The sequence below is a fragment of the Natator depressus genome, chromosome 8, assembly GCF_965152275.1.
Source record: "Natator depressus isolate rNatDep1 chromosome 8, rNatDep2.hap1, whole genome shotgun sequence".
In the NCBI taxonomy this organism is placed as follows: Eukaryota; Metazoa; Chordata; order Testudines; family Cheloniidae; genus Natator; species Natator depressus.
Window position 1 is genome coordinate 95,786,258 of NC_134241.1, and position 24,744 is coordinate 95,811,001.

General features: G+C 43.5%; 1 long non-coding RNA gene across 3 annotated transcripts in view; it reads left to right on the plus strand.

Moving 5' to 3' along the window:
* Nucleotides 1–23,753, plus strand: part of LOC141992523 (uncharacterized) — a 41,316-nt gene extending 17,563 nt beyond the window's left edge. For 2 of the 3 annotated variants that reach the window (XR_012640602.1, XR_012640600.1), the window contains 2 exons: nucleotides 1,920–2,143; nucleotides 23,622–23,720. This is a non-coding gene — a long non-coding RNA (uncharacterized LOC141992523). Of the gene's footprint in view, nucleotides 1–1,919; nucleotides 2,144–4,937; nucleotides 5,145–23,621 lie in introns of all 3 variants that reach the window. The other variant, XR_012640601.1, reaches the window with a different exon arrangement.
* Nucleotides 23,754–24,744: the final 991 nt, after the last annotated feature.

Consider the following 24,744-nt stretch of genomic DNA (forward strand, 5'->3'; position numbering starts at 1 on the left):
TCACAGTAAATGAGAGAAGGTCGTCCACGCATTCACTGAAGGGAGGAGAGTCATCCAGGAGACCATCTTTCTATTTCGATGTGGACCACATGATGAATAAGTGGAGAACCCCCAATATATCATGCATGCTGCATAATTACAATAATGACATCTCCATTGGAAACCTTGGCTTTCCTTATATGTGACCTTCCTTTCATTATATGACCTTGAATCACCCCCTTCTTTATTGCATATTGTGTCATTGGTGTAACAAGATCTTGCTATTATATAACTTAATTAATGGCACAGGTAATAGTTGGGAGTGTATTTCATGCAGATAAATGTGTGCGCATTATTGGTTCCTAACAAAGCAGCATTTTAATATGTAGTAACAGGCAGAAAGGATATAGCACGTGGGAGAGAGAATGGAAGAGATAAGAAGACCTAATTAAATTAAAAAAGAGTAGCAAAATGCACATAGCCACATTTCTCCATACATGCTTTATACACTTCACTTCCCTTAATGATGAAGAGGAGAGGAAGGAGTTAACATCTACAGTATTATTGGGGCAGTCCCTAATGCCACTCTACCTGAGCTGAGAGCACCAGAGGCTGAAATTTACTCATCCACAGCAGCAACAATATGAAATTCTCCCACACTGACTTTCCATGCATGCATCCGAGTTCTGATTTGCTAGGACCACATGTGAGGGAGCTTCAGTCTCCATGCTTACTTAGTCCTTGACCTCTCTGCTGCGAATGCGAACAAGAGTCAGTTTTGATTCTGTATTTGTCACATGCTTACTTCTACACTAAGAAATGGACTGAGTCCATCAACTTACTTCTGTAGCCTATAGGTATTTGCTAGGTTAAGCATAAGTTAAGGCAGTAGAGCAACAAGCCTACAGGCCTCAGGCCTGTGAGACAAAAGCTTAGCTAAACAAGGTGTAAGGCCCAAAAGCCTTAGCATATGCAATTAACCAGGAGTAACCCTAAATCTCTAGATAGAATGCTGTAATGACTAAACTGCTGACAGGTAACCACAAGATGAAAATTTAAAATATCACAAGCAGGTATAAACTAGGAACCTCAGCAGATGTCTGACCACAAGACTGCCATGGTAACTACTTGATGTATATGCTAATAACCTTGAGGTAAAAGGCCTCATAGCCTATGGGAGAAGGGCTAGGAACATTAGAAGGGAGAGGAAATATGAATAAGGAAAAGGGGAGAAACCCCTACTGAATATGCATTAGGCATAGTGGTGTCAGCATAGCACATTATCAAAGTTGTATCCCAGCCTGTGTGCCTGGAGAGATGTAACTCTCTTGGGAGGTGTCGGGATGACCACCACTGATGATGATGATGGTAAGGGTGATGATGAGAATGGCTAACACTTTGGGTCCCTCTGCAAGGGATGATGTGAGTATGTGGATGCTCAGACACACATTCTGAATTATCTCTATTTACCTTGCTGGGATGGAGTGTTTGTGACTTTACTAATTGCGGTAATAAAAGGATTACAAATACAGACGGTTTTCCAAATAAGAGTGTTGCAACCATGCATGTCAGGATTCCCAACTGAAATTTTAATAATACTGGGTCTGATCTTGGGATGAGAACCTACCAAACCACAAAGTTTTAATTCGGAATTCTTAAGTAACCAAAATAATTAATACACAATCAATAGATCAGGCAACACTTCACATTGGCCATTGAACTCTAATGCTAACAGCTTCCAGTCATTCTAAATTGATGTGGTGTAGCCTGTGAAAGCCTGTTTCTACTTACCCATTACGATGTACAACAGGTTTTCCTTAAACATGACAAACATTCCTTCTAAACTCTATCCCAGTCGTCCTTTTTCCATGACTTTGTCTCTCAAACTTGGAAATTTGGGGTTATCTGTCTCCTTACTTTCCTTCTCTCCTCACAACCAGGCTCTTGCAAAACCTATATATAAACTGGGGTCCAAGAAGGAGACAAGAGAAGGAACAGAAGAAGAACAAGAAAGACCTGGAAGAAGAAGAACTCACCTCTAAGACACAGCCTAAGAGCAAAGCTGCTAGAATCCTCTGCACGACCATGACGTGCGGCACCAGAATCCAGACAAGACTGACCTTGCCTGGCCAACGGGGAAAGTCCGCCTGCTTGATCAGGATTGGTGAGCATAGCATTGTATGCTTAGCATGTGTATTCTGCTTGGTAACTGTTAATATAGAGGAGAAGGATATTCCTGTGTAAGGCCTTTTCACTGGTAAAAGTTCCTGCAAACCTGCAGAAGGTTACATCCTGAGCCCTAGGAACTGGGTAAAAGTGTCCCCTAGAGCGTGTGAGTAACAGAATTTTGTGCGGGTAACACCCTGTGGGCCCTACCTCTGCCAGAGCAGCTTCCTTACCATCCAATCCAGAATTCATATTGCTCTAGCTGCTGCATAGCAAAATGCAGACCTGGGGTTAAATCCTGACCCCACTAAAGTCAATGGGAGTTTCATCATTGACTTCACTGTGACCAGGATTTCTTGTTTTATTAGTATTATTATTAAAGAGGTACCAAGGAGAGCCCTCAATGACCACTTAATTCAGTGGAAATTGTGGACAGTCAGCAGCTCATAGAATTGGGTTCTTGTGGTGCCTTCAGGAGGCGGAAAGTACAGTCTTGTGGTTAAGGCACTCTGCAGCTAGGCCTCAGGAGACCTTGAGAGGCAATCAGATACTGCGATGCTAGGTGAGGCTATTCAAACAACACATTTTAGTGATAAGAATGTTAGTGATTTATTTGTAGGGGGAAACCTGGAAATGTCCCCATCCCCGCCCCCCTTCACATACGTGCTTGCAGGATGTAAATACAGTGTGCTCACCTTACTGAATATCCAGTTCAGTGGGGTGGAGAATGCATCCATGAATTTAACCCTCCACCACCACCGCCCCACTCCCTTTTCTGCACATAGAGGGAGCAGCCTGCACATTCCCCTGAACATAGGGCAGCAGTTGTGGCTGGTGCTCTGCCCCCCCACCCCATGACCCTCATAAGGGCCAGCTGCAGCTCATCATCATCATCATCATGTTCCCATTATGCCTCTGGCGTTTAGGGCAGTGACAAAGCTCCTCCACTCCTGTCTGTTTCTGGCAAGTCTTTTAATGGTTCCCCAGCTGTGCCCCTGGTTTTTCAGCTTGGCTTCCACAGCTCTTCGCCGTGTTGTTTTCAGGCAGCCTCATTTTCACTAGCCTTCAGGTGTCCATCTTATTGCTACTCTGGTGATGGAATCAGTTTCCATTCAAAGCGCATGACCAACCCATCTCCAACACCGCCTGGCAATGATGGTGCTCAGATCCTCTTGGCTACACTGTGTCAAGAACATTTGATCCTTTTCAAAGTTCATCATCACTGCCTGGATTGCTGATGAGTTTTGTTAAAATACAAGCCAGAAATGTATGCTGGGATTAGAGCAGACCAGCATACACATCAGGCCAAATTCTGCTGTCCCTTGCACAGCTGCCAACCCACTGATATCCAGGTGGCTGCACAAGGGTAAGTCAGAGCAGAATTTGGCCTGTCACATCCAGAAGAGGAAGCGCCTGTGAAGCATGAAGCTAAGTATGTTAATTCCCCCAACCTTTTCCTCAGCAGCAAACTTCAAGGTTGTGATAGAGGAAGAGAGATTATAAAAGCAAAAATTACCAACAGTATTTTATGGAGGAAAATTACACTTTATGGGACCAGTTCTCCACTGCCCTGCCCCAGTGTGTCTTCATTTATACCTTTCCAAAGTGGGTGTCAAATGCTACTAAACCAGAGTGACAGCGTTTGCATAGGGGTAAATGATGACATAAGGGCTCAAGATGGTGGCAACCCAGATACTGATTTTCAGGGTAACAAGAGCTGAGGGAAACAAAGTGGTGTATGGAATACTGCTGAAAAAATAAAAATTATCCCAAGTCAGAAAGAGCTAAAATAATGAGTCCTGTCATTCTGCTAACTCTCTTCTCACAGATATAATTTGATCTAATAATATTAAATGGTTCTCTTTAATTCATCTTTCAGAGGACCAGAGACATAACTTTAATAAGAGAACCCCATTGAGGCAGTGGGAATAAATAACAGAAGACATGCAGCAATCCATTCAGAGTATTCATGATTGTTATAATATACATGTGTAGTGCCATAACTTCACATGGTACTTCACAAAGACAAGGGTCCTGACCTGAAGCGCTTACAGTCTAAACTAGACAAACATGAGAAGACAGAAAGGAACAGGGGAGGGAAAGAAGGGACTAGGGTTAACACAAATAAAAATGGTGCCAGGGAATCCGACAGACTGTGAATTTCATAAGTAGGATCTGAGGAAAATGAAGAGAAATGGAGCAAACAGGATTGGCATGGAAACCAACCACGGAAAGCAAGGTGAAAGAAAGAAGAAGCATGACAAGGCTTATCTCACAGAAAAAGATGTTATCCCAGGCTTCGGGTGCATGATGAAACAAGATGTGAAAGTTGGGGGTATGAAGGAGGAGGAGATAAAAGGAGCAACAAGATGACCAGAATTGACATAACACAGGTTGTCAGTGGAGGCAAATGGAAATAAAGGGAGCAAAGCTGTGCAGCACCCTAAAAAAATCAAGATGTGGAGGTTGAACGTTATGAAGAAAGTGACAGTGACTGGGGGTAGGGGATTTTGACATGGTCACAGAAATGGAACAGGAGGTTTATTTCAGCTGCTGGATATTGGATCTATTGAAGAGTGAGGAGGAGGAGGAGGAGGAGATGGAGGTTAGAGTAGTCCAGGTGAGAAGTATGAAGTGAACCAAGGTTTTGGAAGTAGGGATGGAAAAAAGGGGAAGAAATGTCATCCTTCAGGACTTTAGCCAGTCACCCCAAGAGGTCAGGAAGGACTTTTTGCCCCCCATTGCTCAACTGGCCAGTTGTATTGGTTATTGTTTTTTTCCTCCTTCTTCAGCATCAGAGACTGGCCACAGCTGGAGCTGGAGATGGAACACTTGAGTTACAACTCCCCCGCCACCTCAATTAATTTACACCTAGCAAAATTAATTATGTAACAGACAGAAACAATCAAAGAACCAGACAGATTATACAAACAATAGAGAAGTGGGGACCACAATGACAAAACAATAAAAAAATGAGGATTTCACAACCACAACTATTGGTAAGTGATTTCTGGCCAGACAGAATGCTATCAAACTAAGTTTTCTTTAATCATCTTAAGATCTGTTTCTTTATCTGGTGAAAGTGGGTGCTATTAGGACAGGATCTCCTTCTTACTAGCCTGATATTACATTGTTTTAAAGTAATTTAGCTGGAATGTGAGGATGTGACTTCCTGCTTCTTAGCTAGCGGCTGCTGCTCTCCTAATATGGCTGCAGACAAAGGCCTTACAGTATGGCTACAGGAAAAGGCCTTATCCTTACAAGGGCTTGACTCTCCTGTCACATCATTGTGATTCTATGGAAGTCAGTGGAATCTGCTCATATGAAGATGCAACCAGGCACTTCAGACAGGTAGGTAATATTAATTACGCCTGCAAACTGCTGGCACATAAAGGGAAGCCAGGTTTTAAAAAATCTGGCCATAAAACTAGACTCATGCTACACTTTTCAGGTGCCAGCAATGTCCTCCCTCAGTGGTACCCAGCAAGAGAAAATTCATTTCACTCAAATAGCCCAATTAGCTTGTAGGCCCAAGAAATCAATCATTGGCCTATAAACAGCTGGCATGGGATAAATAGAGTCTTCCTTTAACCTTGTAGGACTCTTTTCTTCTGAGAAAATATTGAAAATATATTTGACTAGAGGTGCCAAATCCTGTTAGACTCATAGTCTTTAAGGTCAGAAGGGACCATCATGATCATCTTGTCTGACCTCCTGCACAACACGGGCCATAGAACCTCACTCACCCACTCCTGTAATAGCCCCTTAACCTCTGGCCGAGTTACTGTAGTTCTCATCATGATTTAAAGACTTCATGTTACATAAAATCCATCAATTACACTAGTTTAAACCTTCAAGTTACTCCATGTTGAAGAGGAAGGCAAAAAAACCCCAGGGTCTCTGCCAGTCTGACCTGGCAGAAAATTCCATCCTGACCCCAAATATGGTGATTGGTTAGACCCCGAGCATGTGAGCAAGATCCACCAGTCAGATACCTGGGAAAGAATTCTCTGTAGTAACTCAGAGCCCTCCCCATCTAGTGTCCCATCACCAGCTGTTGGAGATACTTGTTGCTAGCAGTTGCAGATCAGCTTCATGCCTTTGTAGGCAGTCCCATCATACCATCCCCTCCATAAACTTATCAAGCTTAGTCTTGAAGCCAGTTAGGTTTGTTGCCCCCACTGTTCTCCTTGGAAGACTGTTCCAGAACTTCACTCCTCTGATGGTTAGAAACCTTTGTCCAATTTCAAGGCAACTTTTGTTGATGGTCAGTTCGTTATCTATTTATTTTTGTGTCCACATTGGTGCTTAACTTAAATAACTCCTCTCCCTCCCTGGTATTTATCCCTCGGATGTATTTCTAGAGAGCAATCATATCTGCTCTCAGCCTTCTTTTGGCTAGGCTAAACAAGCCAAGCTCTTTGAGTTTCCTCTCATAAGATAGATTTTCAATTCTTTGGATCATCCTAGTAGCCCTTCTCTGCACCTGTTCAATTTTGAATTCATCTTTATTAAACATTGGAGACCAGAACTGCACACAGTATTCCAGATGAGGTCTCCCAAGTGACTTGTATAACAGTACTAATACTTCCCCGTCTCTACTGGAAATACCTCACCTGATGCATCCTAGGACAGCATTAGCCTTTTTCATGGCCACATCATATACTGCACCCTTAAAGGGGTCCACAGGTCTTTCTCCTCCTCTGTCACTTCCATCCGAGAAGACTCCAGCGTCTAGCAAAAGTTCTTGTTGTTAGTCCCTAAATGCAAAACCCTGCACTTTGCATTATTACATTTCCATCTCATTTCTATTACTTCAGTTTTCATGCTCTTCTTGTATGATATTTGGTCCTCCTCCGTATTGGCGATACCTCCCAACTTTGTGTCATCCGCAAATTTTATTAGCGCCCTCCCACTTCTTGTGCCAAGTTCACTAATAAAAATGTTAAATAAGATTGGTCCCAAGACTGATCCCTAGGGAACTCCACTAGTAATCTCCCTCCAGCCTGACAATTCACCTTTCAGTATGACCCATTGTAGTCTCCCCTTTAACCAGTTCCTTATCCACCTTTCAATTATATTAATCCCCACCTTCTCCAATTTATCTAATAATTTCCCCATGTGGAACTGTATCAAATGCCTTAGGGAAATCCAGATAATTAGCTCTACTGCATTTCCTTTGTCTAAAAAATCAGTTATCTTCTCAAAGAAGGAAATCAGATTGGTCTGGCACAATCTACCTTTTATAAAGCCATGTTGTATTTTATCCCAATTACCATTTACCTCTATGTCCTTAACTATTTTCTCTTTCAAAATTTGTTCCAGGACTTTGCATACAATTGATGTCAAACTAACAGGCCTATAGTTTCCCAGATCACCTTTTTCCTCCCCTTTCTTAAAAATAGGAACTATATTAGCAATTCTCCAGTCATAGGGTATAACCCCCGAGTTTACAGATTCGTTAAAAATCCTTGCTATTGGGTTTGTAATTTCATGTGCCAATTCCTTTAATATTCTTGCATGGAGATTATCCAGGCCCCCCGATTTAGTCCCATTAAGCTGTCTGAGTTTGACTTCCACCTTGGATGTGGTAATTTCTACTTCCATATCCTTGTTCCCATTAGGCACCCTGCCACTACCCCCAAACTCTTCATTAGCCTTATTAAAAACTGAGGCAAAGTTAATTGATTCTGGAATTTATACTGGTGTAAGGACAAATGCAGCTTGGCCTATTGAGTTCAAGGAGAATATTTTCACGAATAAGGTGATCTTAAACCCCTAGCTAACCTACTGTACAGCTCTCAGAGCCTTCCAGCTGTTGACTGTACCACTCCCGAGTCCTCTCCTCCAACTTTAAGGGTGCAGTTTAAAAGAGAACTGGATAAATTCATGAAGATTAAGTCCAGTAATGGCTATTAGCCAGGATGGGTAAGGAATGGTGTCCCTAGCCTCTGTCAGAGGGTGGAGATGGATGGCAGGAGAGAGATCACTAGATCATTACCTGTTAGGTTCACTCCCTCTGGGGCACCTGGCATTGGCCACTGTCAGTAGACAGGATACTGGGCTGGATGGACCTTTGGTCTGATCCAGTGTGGCCGCTCTTATGTTCTACAACACAAGGCTGTAGGGTAGACGGTGCACAGGAGTTCTTATCAATTGTGACAAAGTTCCTCCTCTGCCTTGGTGGGTCCTGCTCACCTCAGGAGGTGGCAGATTTGCTCACCTCAGGAGGTTCACAGCAGCCCTCAGTTTGGCCACTTTTGTGGCTCAAATCTGCCGTTCACTCAGTTAGCCTCATCACTGGCCAGCATGGGGAAAAGGAAGAAGAACAATCCCCACAGTCTCTGCTGATCCACCTAGTGGATCGGGGAACAGGCCAGAGACCTTCCCCTCTGGTGGAACCCACAGCCCAGGTCAACTCCTCCGGTATCCAGTAGGGAGTTGGGGGGATGGAGGGAACCTGGGCCTGCCCTCTACTCCAGGTTCCAGCCTAGGGCCCTGTGGATTGCAGCTGTCTACAGTGGCTTCTGTAACAGCTACAACTCCCTGGGCTACTTCCCCATGGCCTCCTCCCAACACCTTCTTTATTCTCACCACAGGACCTTCCTCCTGATGTCTGATAATGCTTGTACTTCTCAGTCTTCCAGTAGTAAGCCTTCTCACGCTCAGCTTCTTGCGCCTCTTGTTCCCAGCTCCTCACACACACACCACAAACTAAAGTGAGCTCCTTTTTAAATCCAGGTGCCCTGATTAGCCTGCCTGTCTTAATTGATTCTGCCTGCTTCTTGATTGGTGTTCTAATCAGCCTGTCTGCCTTAATTGTTTCCAGAAAGTTCCTGATTGTTCTGGAGCCTTCCCTGTTACCTAACCCAGAGAAAAGGGACCTACTTAACCTGGGGCTAATATATCTACCTTCTATCACTTTCCTGTAGCCATCTGGCCTGACCCTGTCACACAATGTATTGTCTACACCTGTATTCTGTCTACAGTAATACTGCCACTGTTGGTAGCACTAGTGGAGCAGGAACAATGCATAAAATACATTTAAATATTCCTAATACAGACAAGAATAACATGGGTTTTTAGAGTAGCAGCCGTGTTAGTCTGTATTAGCAAAAAGAAAAGGAGTACTTGTGGCACCTTAGAGACTAACAAATGTATTTGAGCATAAGCTTTCATGAGCTACAGCTCACTTCATCGGATGCATTCAGTGGAAAATACAGTGGTGAGATAGAGAACATGAAGCAATGGGTGTTACCATACACATTGTAACAAGAGTGATCACTTAAAGTGAGCTATTACCAGCAGGAGAGCCGGGGGGGGGCGGGGGGGGAACCTTTTGTAGTGATAATCAAGGTGGGTCATTCCCAGCAGTTGACAAGAACATCTGAGGAACAGTGGGGGGTGGGGGGGGGAATAAACATGAGGAAATAGTTTTACTTCGTGTAATGACCCATCCACTCCCAGTCTCTATTCAAGCCTAAGTTAATTGTATACAGTTTGCAAATTAATTCCAATTCAGCAGTCTCTCGTTGGAGTCTGTTTTTGAAGTTTTTTTGTTGAAGTTTTTAGTTCATCTATGTGAGCATCATCATGCCTCGGTAATTAGTAGCTTTGGGATTTCTCATTCTGCCAGTTTTAACACAGATTAGGCATGTTGAGAGATCCAGATGTGAACAGCTGAATGCAGCTGTAATTATCACAATATCAAAAATTCAGTATTTGGCAGATTTAAAAAAAAGCTAGTTTTCAGGAAGCACTGGATAAAATACAGGTTTTGCTGCAGATACCAAAGGAACATCTGGTGATGCTATTAAGCACAGTATTAACTGAAATGAACTGATAGCTTGATGCCAGTTAATGTGACTGTGAAACAGCCTGTAACATTTCAATAAGAGTGTCAGTGTATGTACATAGTATTTCATCATTACTGCACTATAATTCTTTTACATTAACATAATAAACATGGCTTTTCCTGTCCTGTTCTCTGCTCAGTAGAAAAACCTGTATTTATTCTATACAGTGACGTCACTTAGAAAGTGGACAATAACAGCAGCCAACAACCCTCACTTTGACCAATTTGGTTTCACCTGGGATCTTTTACAAGATATCAGGCCTTTCTCCCAACAGCCTTGCACCTTGTGTCATTTTTATACATTATTACCAACCCCAAACACACAAATCACGAGTAATTCTGCCCAAAACACTGAGACTGGCTTAAAATCATGACATTAAAATATATAGTTTCCTTTACTTTCCTTCTGGTTTTTGAGCTCTTAGGGTTCACATTTTCAAGATTTATTTGCCACCTTGAGGACTGATGAAATATGTATTTCTTCATACTTCACAAATAATGTGTGTGTTTATTATGTGGCGACTATAAGATTTACATGCTTCTGAATGCTACATTTTCTTGCTTTTAATTGGTTGGGGTCTGTAGATGATGTGATAGTTAACTAGATAGTTGTCTCTTAGCAATTTTAATTAGATTTTTGAAATTAAGTATTTTGGTTTAGGAATGCTTAGCACCTCGCTTACATTAAATTATCTTCAAATCATCCCTGTGAGGGCGTGAACTTTTATTCCCATTTTACAGATGGGGAAATTGTGGCATAGAAAGATTAAGGGCAAAAATTTTCAAAAGTGCCTAAGTTCTATTTCATGGTCTCTGTGTGTATATAATGTCTTCTGCAGTTTCCACAATATGCTATGCATCCGATGAAGTGAGCTGTAGCTCACGAAAGCTCATGCTCAAATAAACTGGTTAGTCTCTAAGGTGCCACAAGTACTCCTTTTCTTTTTTCTATTTTCAAAACTGAGAACCTAAGACATAAAGAACCTAAATCTCACTGATTTTCAGTGAGTCTGAGGCTCCTAAGGGAGAAACAGAAAAGTACTTAGGTGCTTAAAGATGCAGATAGACATCTAATGGGATTTTCAAAAGCACCTAGGTGCCTAACCCCAGTGATTTCAATAGTAGTAGGTATCTAGGAATGTTTAAAAATCCCACTAGGAAACTATCTGCATCATTATATACCTACATACCTTTTAAAAACCTGGCACCTAAGTCACTTAGGTGCTTTTGAAATTTTGACCCTTTGGGAATGTCTACACAACAGTTAAGCACCTGCGGCTGGCCTGGATCCGCTGACTCAGACTTGTGAGGCTCAGGCTATGGGGCTGTAAAATTTCTGCAAAAGGGAGGGTCCCAGAGCCTGGGCTCCAGCCCGACCCCAAACATCCACCTAGCAATTTTTAGCCCTGCAGCCTGAGCCCAAGTCAGCTGACCCAGGCCAGCCACGGCCATGCTGCAGGTCTTTTATTCCAGGGTAGATGTACCCTTTATGACCTATACTAAGGTCAAGAAGGAAATTTGCAGCAGAATAAAGAATATTTCCCAGTGTAATATTTCAATGTTGTTTACTAACCTTACCCACCTTTGTAAAGTGTTTTGATAGCCAGGGCTGAAAAGCTGTATCTATGCAGTGCTTAGCAAAGTGGAGTCTTAGGCCTGGTCTACACTACAGCTGGTGGTTGATTTAAGCTACGCAATTCGAGTTACATTAGTAGTGTAACTCAAGTCGATGTAGTTTTGATATACTTACCGCGGGGTCCACACTATGCTATGTTGACAGGAGGCGCTCTCCCCCTGACATTACTTCTGCCTCTCATTGAGGTGGAGGACAGAAATCGATGGGAGAGTGCTCTCCCATTGATTGAGCATGTCTTCACTAGACCCACTAAATCGATGCCGATTTAGCTCGGTAGTGAAGACAAGCCCTTAGTCTCTGACATAGCTGCTACAACTAGGAGTGCTGGGGGTGCTGTCGCATGGTTTCCATCATATACAGGGTTTACAGTTTGGTTCAATGGCTTTCAGTACCCCTTGTTTCTGATTGAGGACTCTAGGCTCTGCCACAATACAAATAATATAAAAGAAAGTGTCCCCAGTATAATTAGTGAAAATAAAGGAGAGCAGACAGAAAAGCTAATAATTTAGAAAAAACAGTACATCACAATGTGGTATCAAGATTTTGGGCCTAATTCTGACATCACTTTTTACAGCAATTTTATACCAGTATAATTCCAGTGACTTCAATAGAGTCATTTCTGTTTTACACTGGTGTAAATGAGATCAGAATCAGACCCTTGCTGTTTACAGTTCTACCACACTTAAATTGACCTTGAGTTCTAAATCTTGAGTGGCAGGCTCAAAGCTACATAGCTCTCATTCAAACATGAATCAAAATGGATATTTTCCTAGGGATTTAAATTAAGACTTTCAAAATGCTGCAAACAGAGCTTTAAGGGATCCATTTATGGAACAGTGACTGGCCTCAAAGCAGCAACCGGGGTTATTTTTTGCTGTGTCATTTTAAACATATAGCTCAACCATTCATTGGTGAAGTGTTGAACAGTTGTAGTCTAATGTATCAGAGGCCAACAGGCTGTATCATTAATTCCTGCTGCTGAAATGTGCTGTTGTGAAAGGTAAAATTAGTTCAGCTGCGACCTATGATGAGTGACTGAATGTCCTCAAGTGTTTTGTTTTTCAGTCCCAGCACACAGAGTAGAAAATATCCCTGCCTACATGGGAGCCAAATCCTCAGCCCGCTGCAATCAGTAGCAAAGCTCAGTGACTCTAATCAGGGCTTACCTTGGGCTGGATGCTGTTTCGGGGAGAGCAGCTCCCTTTTTCACCTTGCATGGACTGAGGAATCCGTCTTGTTACAGTTAGTTGGCCAGTCCTGTGAGGTGAGACCAACCACTGCTATTGTCATAGCAAGTCAAGTATTAGGGACAAACAGCCATGGTTGCAGATGCGTGGTAGTGCTGTGGCCTATAGACAACACAGGAAACAGCTACCATTGCAATGTGGAATATACAGAGTGATATTTTATCTATCCTGCTATTTAAGCAGCAAGCAGAATGACACCCAGTATCAGCCAAAATGCAGTGTGGGGAACTATATCCATATTACAATAGTTCATATTTAGTTGAATGAATTATTGCATCATTCTGTGACACTTTATCTAGGTTCCCCCAATGCTTCCGTTGGATGCAATATTTTTCGTTACTGCCTATCCTAAACTGTTGTGTAGAGTTTCCTTGTGCATTGGGCTCCTTCTCAAGCTTGCAAGGGGCTGAGCACCTTTAACTCTCTTGGACTTCAGTGGAAGTGCAGTCCTTAATGACCAAAGGAGTTTGGGGCTCAGGGATAGGCTGAAGGCTTGCTCCCCCTACCCCCTGCAGCAGAGGGAGATTTAGCTGCTGCTGAGGCTCCATGTGGCTGATTCTATAGTATTCAAAAAGGTTAGGTAAGCTACATTTCCATCCCTTGGAACAGACTAGGGGCTAAATTTATATCCAGTGTATGCAGGTGGCAACTCCATCAGCGACAACAAAGCTCATAATAATGTCTAACCTCACTGTCTAATCTTAGATCTTTGCTTTACAGAGCTCCCAGTAACTGGGGACACTGTAGAGGAGATCTAGATAATTATTTGGTTGGAAGAAACAATATTGCTTAAAACCAGTAACATAAAAGAAAACCTATATGGGCTTCTTAGACCTTGTTCCTGTTTTCCATGTCCTATGTTCTTGTGTTTTAAAAACAAAGTAAGCCCAAGATCCAGCAACAATATTCATGGTAGATTAGACTTGTATTAACAGCTAAAACAAGTGATAATGATTATGATCATGTCTTTCTTTTGTTAGTGGATATAACACTACTTAAACTTATGCCTAAATTAGAACAAAATAACAGACAAGCTCTAATGATCTAACTCTTAGATTCATTTTGCTTTCAGTGTTTACTGTAAATTGTTCTCTGTTTGTGTACTGCAGCAATGTGTGTTCCTGCGTGCTTTCTCCCAGCAACTCCTTTAACCACACGCAGTGCAGCTGTCTCCTATGTACTTGTTCTGTCAAGTGCTTCTAACGTAGTTCAGTAACTGTATGAACCTTTTCATCTTAGACATGGTGCTTAGCCTACAGATGTGATTTGTCTCCTCAGAATGTGTTAAAATATTCAGAATTTAAGCCGTGGTGCCAAGACATGTCTTAGAGAAAGGTTTCAAAAGAATTTTGATGGACTGTAAAAATTACTCATAATTTTAATGTCAAATATTCCAAACAGGCGTCAGGAGGATTTGAAATACTGAAGTTAATTTAGTGCTCATGAAAGTGAAGGACAAACAGTACTGGCTTGGGCCAGATGTATTGCAAGCAAGTACTGTACAAACATTGCCATACAGCTCTTTGCAAGATCATCTTGGTCCAGACCAAGGCACACCTGGTTATTCCAAGCCCGGGCTTCTTGTCATCAGCAGTGATGTATTGTAGGAAGTGCTCAAGAGCTCCTGGTTAAAATTCCACCTTGAAACTGAAGGATGGGTGTGGTTGATTTCCCTGTCTCTCAGAGTTCTTGTGGCCGCCATGGCTTCTCTAGATGCTGCCATAGATTCTTTTCCTGAGGCTCATGAGATGCATCAGAAGAGCAAAGTTTTGCTTTTGGATTTGACCAGATGTCACCAAGTGTCAGGTATTTTCAAAAAAGTGTCCTAAAATAGAATCCCATGACAAGCTCCCTACCTACTTCAGGTTACCCAGAGTAGACGCTGTGCGGCTTATCACAGGCTAAAGAGATACCTTTTGTGAGAGCTCCTGGTTAAAGCATTGGCAGCGCATCCCTGGGCATTAGATGCCACCTATCTTGCCAAGTGGTTGGTGTTTCTGAGAAGTGTACAAATAAGGGCAAACTCATTTTCACTAGTGGTGTGAACCAGGATCTATCAGCTCAGAAACTTTTCTATACTTGTCTACATGTCTTTGGGCTGGAAATCTCAAGAGCATGTGCCTTTTCAAGAGATTTCCATGTCTCGTGGCTTCAGTCAGGCCAGATCTATTACAAGAAAAACCTTCCTGTTTGTATTCTGTCCCCATTTCAGGCACAAATCCAAAAGTGCAGAGGTCTGGGATTGTTTGAAGGTGGCCATTTGATTATGTTGCCATGTGATCTCTTTTATTAAAATCTGGATCATAAAGGTGATTTTTATTTATTTAAGTTTTGACGTGAATGACAGCATAGACCACAGTGGTAGATTATGATGCTGGCTGCACATAACAAGAAGCAACTTGAATTGCATTCCTACTCCTATTCCATCCAATCTTACACTGCTGAACACATTAATCTCTGCAACAGATCCATTTCTGTTCCTCTACTTTCATGTTTGCCTTCAGCATTTACAGTCTCTGTGTTCCTTTTATATGCCCTGCAAATTGCTTTGCTCAATACAACACACTCATAATAGCACACCTGTGCCCTTTCCTATTTGTATGTGCTGAACAGCACATGCCCTCTTTCAAGATTCCTTTTTAACGTGTCCCTCTGTCTCTTCTCTTCCTGTCTCCTTTCAGTGCTTTCCTAACACTACAGGAAAATGAATGGCATAACAGTTTTTATTGCATCTGGCAAGTCTGTCCCAATGCATCCAGCAACACAGAGATAAAGTCCATGTGCATCATCATAGACTCTGGATCAGACTCTCTATTAGCCTGCACCTCAACCAGATCACACTGACATGACTTTACAGTCACCCTCTTTGCATTGGTGGAAATGACACTGAATGCATCCGATGAAGTGAGCTGTAGCTCACGAAAGCTTAAGCTCAAATAAATTTGTGAGTCTCTAAGGTGCCACAAGTCCTCCTTTTCTTTTTGCGAATACAGACTAACACGGCTGCTACTCTGAAACCTGTCACAATGTATAGGGTAATGGAGAGTTAGGCCCTCTGTCTTCCCTGGGTTGGTTTATTTTTGCATGTCCGGATGTATCGATCAGGTCTAGAAAAATGGTGCTTCTCTATCCCGCACCAGCTCCCCATGGATAATGTACTCCAACCATTTCCCATCTCTCCCTCCACCTCCTCTGGGCCTTTCCTTACATGTCTAGATCACAGTGAAATTGTTGTGGGTGCCCGATACCCTTCAGGATGTAGCTCATTGATTTCACTGGTAATTCTCCCCAAGATTAAATTCATCCAGCAAGGTGTGTGCACCACTTACATTCCACTTAGGCCTTATTTTGCATTGACCCTCTTTAGAAGGGTGAATTTCCCCCTCAGGGTATGTCTACACTTTGAGCTGGAGGGGTAAAGTCCAGCTCAAGGAGCTATACCCGTGCTAGCTCTGATAGAATGCAGCTGTGAGCAGCAGGAGGGGCTCGTCACCCTGAGTACATGCCTCAGGTACATATTCAGGACAGCTAGCCACTCACACCACCCTGCCTACACTCTATTGTTAGTGCATCAGCTCGATCAGAGCTAGCGTGGGTATGTCTAGTCAAGCTGGAAATCACATCTCCAGCTTGAAGTGTAGCCACACCCCTAGTTCTGAGTAAAGTCTGTATTGACTATTAATTATTTTTATTATTATTGCTGCCCTCCCAGGGCAGCTCCTGGCAACCTGCAGTTTAAGCGCTGCCCATTTCTCAAAGCTGTGCTTTAACTTAAAAATCTAACCTGTGGAGTTTTGGAAACTTGTATCACTTAGGTACCAGGAATACAACTATGAGGAGGAGTCAAGGATTGACTTTCTTTACTTGTTAAACTTTTTTATTTTCTGGTGTTGACATAGACCCATCATATTATTTTGAATGTAATTTTTGTGCCTTCTCTATCCCGGGAAAATCTTTGCCTCAGCATGCTGTTCCAAAGAGAGAGCGAGAGAGAGAGAGAGAGACGCAGCAAATATAACACTTTGTGGCTGTTTTATTTTTGCAGAGCCCTATAACTAGCATGTAACTTACTAGCTAAGGGATGAGTGCACACCCCTACAAGTGACTGGTCAGTACAGTCACTGCTTTTGCTGAATAACTGAAAATTGCTTTATTGAAATGCTGCTGCTGCTACCACTGAGGACTCTTGGGCTTTTCATATAATTTATTGTTGCCGGCTTGGTAAATATGAACCACCACATGTTGGCTACCTACCAAGAACATTATATTCCTACAGTGGTGTAATGCTCCCAACAGTGATGCAAAAGTACCAACCTCAGTGCAGACTGATAAACACCAGACACTAACCCCAAATTGGTTACGAGTTCTAAACTTAGTTTTCACCAACCAACTTCACCAAGGGCAAACTCATCAGGCACTTGAACAGCCTTAATATGGAGTCACGGACATGCCCTTTGAGCACACCAGTCTGCCTTGCCTCCTAGGTGAGTGTCTCTCTGTGACAGATGGCCCCTTACACCAAAAATCACAGCAATATCAGGTTACTCCTAATCCCAAAGGACCAGTTACTTATCCCAGGTCAATTGCACTATAGGTCTCACACCAAACGCAACGCTTGTAGCCAATCCTATAATAAACTATTATATGAAAATTTATTAAATAGAAAAAGGAAATTAGAGAGTTATTTACAAGGTTAAAGCAAACAGACACATGCACGTGTTACCGTTTTTGGTTTCAAAAAGCAATACAGGCTTCAATAATCAGCAAGCTCTGTTTGTCCTTTAGGGCTAACCCAGACGAAGCACCTGGGGATCTCGTGCTTATGTCTTAAACCACCTTGCCCTACGCCCCACCCCATGCCTCCACAGAGTCCAAGCAGCATAGAGCTACTTAGTTTCTTTTGTTTGGGTTTTTATCTCCCTCCCTACCATGTGCCCTGAGTTACAAACTCAACAGATGGGAGAAGTCCACTTGCATGACTCATCTTCATGGGGCAGAGAGCAGAACAACAATAAGAATCTTTAGTCCTTTTGTTGACTACTCCACAGTTCAGATTTAAGGCATTTCCAGTTGTGATATCCACTGATAGCTTGTCTGGGATCAATGGGTTTCTTTGATGAAGGGCATAACGAATTCTGCAGAAGAGCAGCTCTTGACAATAATTAATGTCCCTCTCCTGTATAAATAGTCACATGGTCACAGAGGCTCACAGTACACTGACTCAAACTTTACATTAGCATGTGGAATACAGATATTACAAGTAAGATTAATGCATGTATTAACTCAGAATTATCAGAAAGTGTTTAGACTCTGTTGAATACTTTATAAGACCTATTTTATCATTAACCCACAAGAGTCCAGCTATGTATCTGTCAGCATCCACCTGAGACATGAGGCCCTTGGCGTGAGCTGGCACCTGGCCTGTCAGCTTCACAAGTGGAACAAGCCACTGTTTTGTGACATGAGAGACGGGCTCTTAACTTCAGCATCTGCACCTTAATGCACTATCAGTAGTCAGCTGTTTTCTTTGGAGGAGCTAAACCAAAACCACAGATCCGAACACCCACCAAAATTTGAGTGCAGAAAAAAACTGTCTGACTATTGTCCATTAATAATTACATGGACTTTCCATAATATCCAGATCTCTTTACTGCTCTCAGCACAGCAGCTGAAGTCCAACTAGAAAACAATTTCCAGTTTGACTTTGCTCTCTGACATCCACATTTAGAGGAAAGAGGGACAGAGAACAACACGAATAGTGAACATCTGTTTTATCTGCAAAGGTATGGTGTGCTCCTTCTCCCACAACATGGCTGGATGCTCTTCCATGTGGCTGGTCTTCACCTGCCAATGAGAGAGAGCACAAGTTCTTCTGGCTAGAAACGTGATGTGACCATGTCAAGGTTTGAGTCTGCCAAATCAAGGTTGCAATATCTAGTCCCTGTGTCACCTGAATGGGGGTGTTGCTTTTGCAGCACCATTTGCCCAGTCTTAGCTTTATTACCCCTCCCATCTACTAGTCTGAGAGATGGGCTTGCACTGCAGACTTGGGTAATGGATTCAGAGTTGTGATACCCTAAACGTAAAGGAGTTTTGGATCTAAAGTGGTAGTACAGCCCATTTGTCGAGATAGGCACAAGCTCCAAAAACTGGATCCAGATTGTGTTTGGAGTCAGAACTTCTTCCCCTCCCAAAGTATGGGGAAGGAGGTGTCTTCAGATCCAGGGCTAGGGCCGGCGGAGCACCCTCAGCTACTCTTCTAGTCAATGGGAGTTGAGGTCACTCAGCACCATGGAGGATAGGGCCCTTTCAGTAGGAATCTCACACGGTCTGGTCTGTTCATTGGAAGATCAGGCTGAGGGAACTTGTGGTGTTTTTCCCTTCATTTAGACAAAGTGAGACTGTCTCTGACTTGACTCACACACAGCTGCCAGAACTGAGTTGGTTTGGGACTGATCCTGTGAGGTGTTGTGTCCTCATACCTAGTGGCCGACCTCTGTGAAGATAAGAGACTGCCAGCTTGCTGAAGGCTAGGGCATTTACTTCTTCAGCTCTAGCGTTAGAGGCTTGTGCTTTAGTCTGTCGATATATTGTTGCCATCATGATGGTATCCTACCTCTCACACATCCTAGTGTTCAGTGCCTAGTACTGAAGGTGTCAGACTAAATCCCAGTTTACATCAGTGGGGTCTGTAGGTATGCAGCCATGGTTCAGTACATTTGTGCTTATATACCTGCCTCTCCCAAGGGTATAACTTATCTCTGAACCATTGCACTGTTCAGGATAAAGCTATATTCTCAAGCCACAAATTGTAGTAAGATACTTGCTCTTTAAAAGAAAAACATGACTTGGCAGTGAGCTGTAAATAGCCCTGGTTGGGAATTTTTTGACAAAACCCATATGTTGAGCCCCAAATGTTTTTTGTGGAAATATCTCAGGTTGGATGAACTTTCTATGAAGCACAGGTAGATTTGATTGTTTCCATCAGAAACATGCCTACTATCCTGCCACCTTTCCTGCCATCCTGGTGGGGTGCTGGGGAGTCCAGGCTTCCAGGATCAGTAGATCTGGTGCAGCCCACCATATGGACTGGAGCCAGGAGCCTGGAAGCGATGGAGCCTCCCCGTTCTTACTGGAGCTCTGCAGCAGTGAGCCTGGAAACTTTAAGAACCCTCGCAACCCGGAAGTCCTGGAACAGGCTTCCAGGGTCCACAACTCCAGGACAGCCCTGCTATATGGACTACCCCAGGCCAGGAACCAGGGCTTCCAGACTCCTGGGCCATCTGGCTTCTTGGGCTACCTCACTCCCACAGCTTGGTAAGCCAGCTGCCCCAGTCTGTGTGGTGCATCAGCTGGTCTAGAAGTCATGTCAATTTCATGCAGCTGCTGCCAGAGACTGGAGGAATAAACTTTGTTTCAGAAACACTCTGTGCTGGTGTTTTCAAAATGAAAATTTTACAGAATATATGGTTAGTGGGAAATTTTGAAGAGTTTTGGCCAGCACTAGGAAATTCACATACGCAGGTCAGCAACCTCAGCCATTGATTTCCCCACCAAAGGTAAAGTGCTTATGGCTATTAAACATAAGCATAAGTTATAAACATAAGTTATTCTGCACTTATACTGGCTACATTGTTGTATTCATTTAATATCTCCCACTAGTCACCAGCTGGAGAGATTTTGAATCTGTTATGCTCCTTATACATATACAGTTTCTTTAACTGAAAGAATCTGGCACCTAGTTAAACACAAAACATTGAAAGGCCTCACTGCCTAATTCTGTCTCATATAAGATCAAAGTCGTCATAATCTGTCTCCCAGCACCATTACTCAAGGCCCTTATCTCTGATTAAAAGAGCAACATAAAATACTTAATTTACAAAGCAGCCTCCTATTTAGAAAGCACTAGAGATTAATAGCATTAAATAAGAACAAAACGGCATAAAAGCAATGAAGTGATGAAAGAATTGCAAGGTTTTTAAAAAAACAAAATAATAAAAATCAGTTGAATTTTTTTCTCTTCCCTTTCTCATCCCCTCCCCCCAAAACCAAAAGCAAACCCACCAAATAATGGATTGAATGGCATGACCAGTCTACAGCGCCAGGGATTTCCCTACACCCCCCCCATAATTTCCTCAAATCCCCCCCCCCCCAGTTTTGTGAACTAGTTACATGCAGTGTTGCCAATTTAGTGATTGTTTGGAAATCTGAATTGAAATTGAAACATTAATACACACTTTAAAAGCATATACAGTGTATGATAAAATATGTGTATCTGAAAAAGTATAATAGATTTGAAAAGTATGAACACAGACTAGCTTCCTTATACAGCTGTTGTTTTTTATGACAATGTCAGTGCATTCATTTTGGTGATGTTGGCCAACCTAATAATTTCAAAATATGATTTCTAAGGAAAGTCTAAATGAGCTCTCCCTGACAGCTAGTGATGAGCTGGGGGTTGGGGGGAAAGGCTTCAGGACCAGATTGGATTTATATTCACACTTAATCTACCCAGGTATCCAGCAAACAGAGCTGTGTTGCCCAAGTGATAGATTTTGGCTGGGGTTGGGTTACAAATCACTTGAATGCGGGAGGTAATGAAATGTTGTTGTTCTTATTGTACGAGTAAAGGGCAGGAGAACTGTACTTACCCTGTGCTGGTTGAGGGCATCGAGAGAGAGGGTGGGGACAGGTGTTTTGCTTGATGGTCTGCCTGAGTCACAAGTACTATTTGACCTGCCCCTCTCCACTGTTTAAAGACAGAGCTGATTAGGCTCCATAGAGAGTCTTCTGTTTTGTTAAGTGACCACTGCAGCTGAAATCACTGAGAATCAGGTCCAAGTGATTAGACCTGCTGTGGGACAGTGTTTCACTGGAAGAGACGGCTCAGCCTGCACTAGCAGCGAGGTTCCCCCACTGAGAGCTCAACTGAAATCACCGAGAGCCGGTGGAACCTCGAGAGACCGACTCCCAGAGGTCCTAGTGGCAGGTGGCAGCAGAAGGTGACAGTGCAGGGCCATTGGGACGGAGCAATAGAGTGAAAGGTGGCACCACAAACAACAGCGGCCAGAGCATTGGACTATGTTTTAGTGCAGGGGGAGGCAAACTTTTTGGCCTGAGGGCCGCATCGGGTTTCAGAAATTGTATGGAGGGCTGGTTAGGGGAGGCTGTGCCTCCCCAAACAGCCAGGCGTGGCCCAGCCCCCGTCCCCTATCCGACCCCCCCATCTCTCTGTCCCCTGACCGCCCCCAGATTCCCCGCCACTAACTGCCCCCCGCCACCCCATCCAACCCCCTCTCCTTCAAGACTGCCCCCCCCGGGACCCCTGCCCCATCCAACCACCCCTGCTCTCTGTCCCCTGACTACCCCTGGACCCCCGCCCCTAATTGCCCGCTGCCGCCACATCCAACCCCTCCTCTCCTTCCTGACTGCCCCCCTGGGACCACTGTCCCATCCAACCACCCCTTCTCCCTGACCGCCCCCGGAACCCCTGCCCCATTCAACGCCCCCTGTTCCCTGCCCTCTGACCACCCTGACTTCTATCCACATCCCTGGCCCCTGACCACCGCCCAAACTCTCCTGCCCTCTATCCAACCCCCCTTCCCTGCTCCCTGCCCCCTTACCGCTCTGCCTGGAGCACTGGTGGCTGGCGGCACAGCTGCACCAGGACTGGCAGCCGCGCTGCCCAGATGGAGCCAGCCACGCACCGCGCAGCACAGAGCACCGGGTCAGGCTGGGCTCTGCAGCTGCACTGCCCCAGGAGCTCACAGCCCCGCTGCCCAGAGCATTGCGCCGGCAGCACAGTGAGCTGAGGCTGCAGGGGAGGGGGAACAGCGGGGAAGGGGCGGGAGCGAGCCTCCTGGGCCAGGAGCTCAGGGGCCGGGCAGAACAGTCCCGCAGGCCAGATGTGGCCCGCAGGCCGTAGTTTGCCCACCTCTGTTTTAGTGACTTCGCTCTAGAATGCTAGATTTGTGACTGGGAAACTTATATAAATATACATTTCCTAGTAGGCCAAGATTTTTAAAATGCATTATTTGCCAAGGTCATTATCTCACATCATCGCTCGCTCAAGAGGTCATTATCTTGGGGAGTTTCTGTACTAAACTTTTTGATTATTATAATTATTTTTTATGTAAGAACGAACATATTGAGTCAGACCAATGGTGCATCTATCCCAGTATCCTGTCTTCCAACAGTGACTATTCCAGGTGCTTCAGAGGGAATGAACAGAACAGGGAATCATTGTGTGATCCATCCACTGTCGTCCACTCCCAGCTTCTGGTGAACAGAGGCTAGGGACACTCAGATCATGGTGCTGCATCCTTGCCCATCCTGGCTAATAGTCATTGATGGACCTAACCTCCATGAACTTATCTAGTTCTTTTTTGAACCCTGTTATAATTTTGGCCTTCACAACATCCCTGCCAAAAAGTTCCACAGGTGACTGTGTACTGTGTGAAGAAATATTTCCTTTTGTTTGTTTTAAACTTGCTGCCTATTAATTTCATTGAGTGACCCCTTGTTTCATTGGTTCTTGTGTTAAGTGAAGGGGTAAATAACACTTCCTTATTCATTTTCTCCACACCAGTCAAGATATTATAAACCACTATCATATCCCCTCTTAGTTGTCTTTTTCCAAGCTGAAAAATTCCAGTCTTTTTAATCTCTCCTCATATGGAAGCTGTTCCATACCCCTAATAATTTTTGTTGCCCTTCTCTGAACCTTTTCCAATTCCAGTATATCTTTTTTGAGATGGGGTGACCATGAACATATCATGAAGGACTGGAAGTACCGGACACACAAGAAGAACGAAAGAGTGCAAAATTACAAGAAACCAAGAAGGCTGTAGATATAGTGCTTCATAGTAGGCTTGAGCAGCCAACTTTAATTTTTGTGATGATTTTAAAACATGAATTAAATCTAATAAAATGGTTGTGAAACATTTTTCAGTTTTTACTCTGGTGCCGTACAGCCCACCTTCGCCCTCATGGTCTCAACCTTCATTGGCCTTCACCCCCCCCCGAATATTCCAGTACTCCCCCAGTTTCAATTCCTGGGGAAAACACTGTACAGAGCGCTGGTGCGTCTGAAAATCTGAATTTGTGCTCTCAAGTCCTTTTGAGTCAATTTCTCCACTGCTGGATCTGTGCTATAATTGTAATGTGTTGTCATCTTCCAGAAGGGAGGCAGAGCATCAGTGACTGACAGCATTTCATAAATAACTTGCTGGTATTCACTGTGTTGCCTAATTTCCTCTCCATAATTATGTACTGTTTTGACATTTTGGTCTGGCATTTCAGCGGTAGAGAATTTCAGAAAGTATAGCCTGCTGTAGGTGATGCATTTCAAGAGAAAATATTGATTCTATTTGTGCAGTGCGTTCACAAAGGGAGGGGGAACTCAGCTTAAAATGAAACACAGCAATATATTGTTTGTAGGTCTGGTAGCCAGACTAATCTGAATTGAGAAAAGTGTGTATCTGTCCTCATCTCCTACTGAAAGGACAATATTTTTTTAAAGTTTACCCAAAAAATTATCCTTGTCCATTTCTCCCCAGTTTTCCAACCGAGTGAACCATGAAACCAAAAGGCAATCCAGTGACTGAAAGTCACATGCTGAGTCAGTGGTGAAGCAGGAAGTAGCATTCTCATAGGCTTTGGCTGAACCTTCACAAGGTCTTCCTTAAACTCCATGTACTGTTAGAGAAGAACGTGAATATAACACACACACAGTAACAAAGAGGAGCTCAGTCCTGAGGCCTAGCCACTGGTGTAATGATTGCCATGCATAGAATGTGAGTTGTCACAGCAAATCAGCATATAATGTTCCTCATGGTCAGTTTTGTTTTGGTTGAGTCATT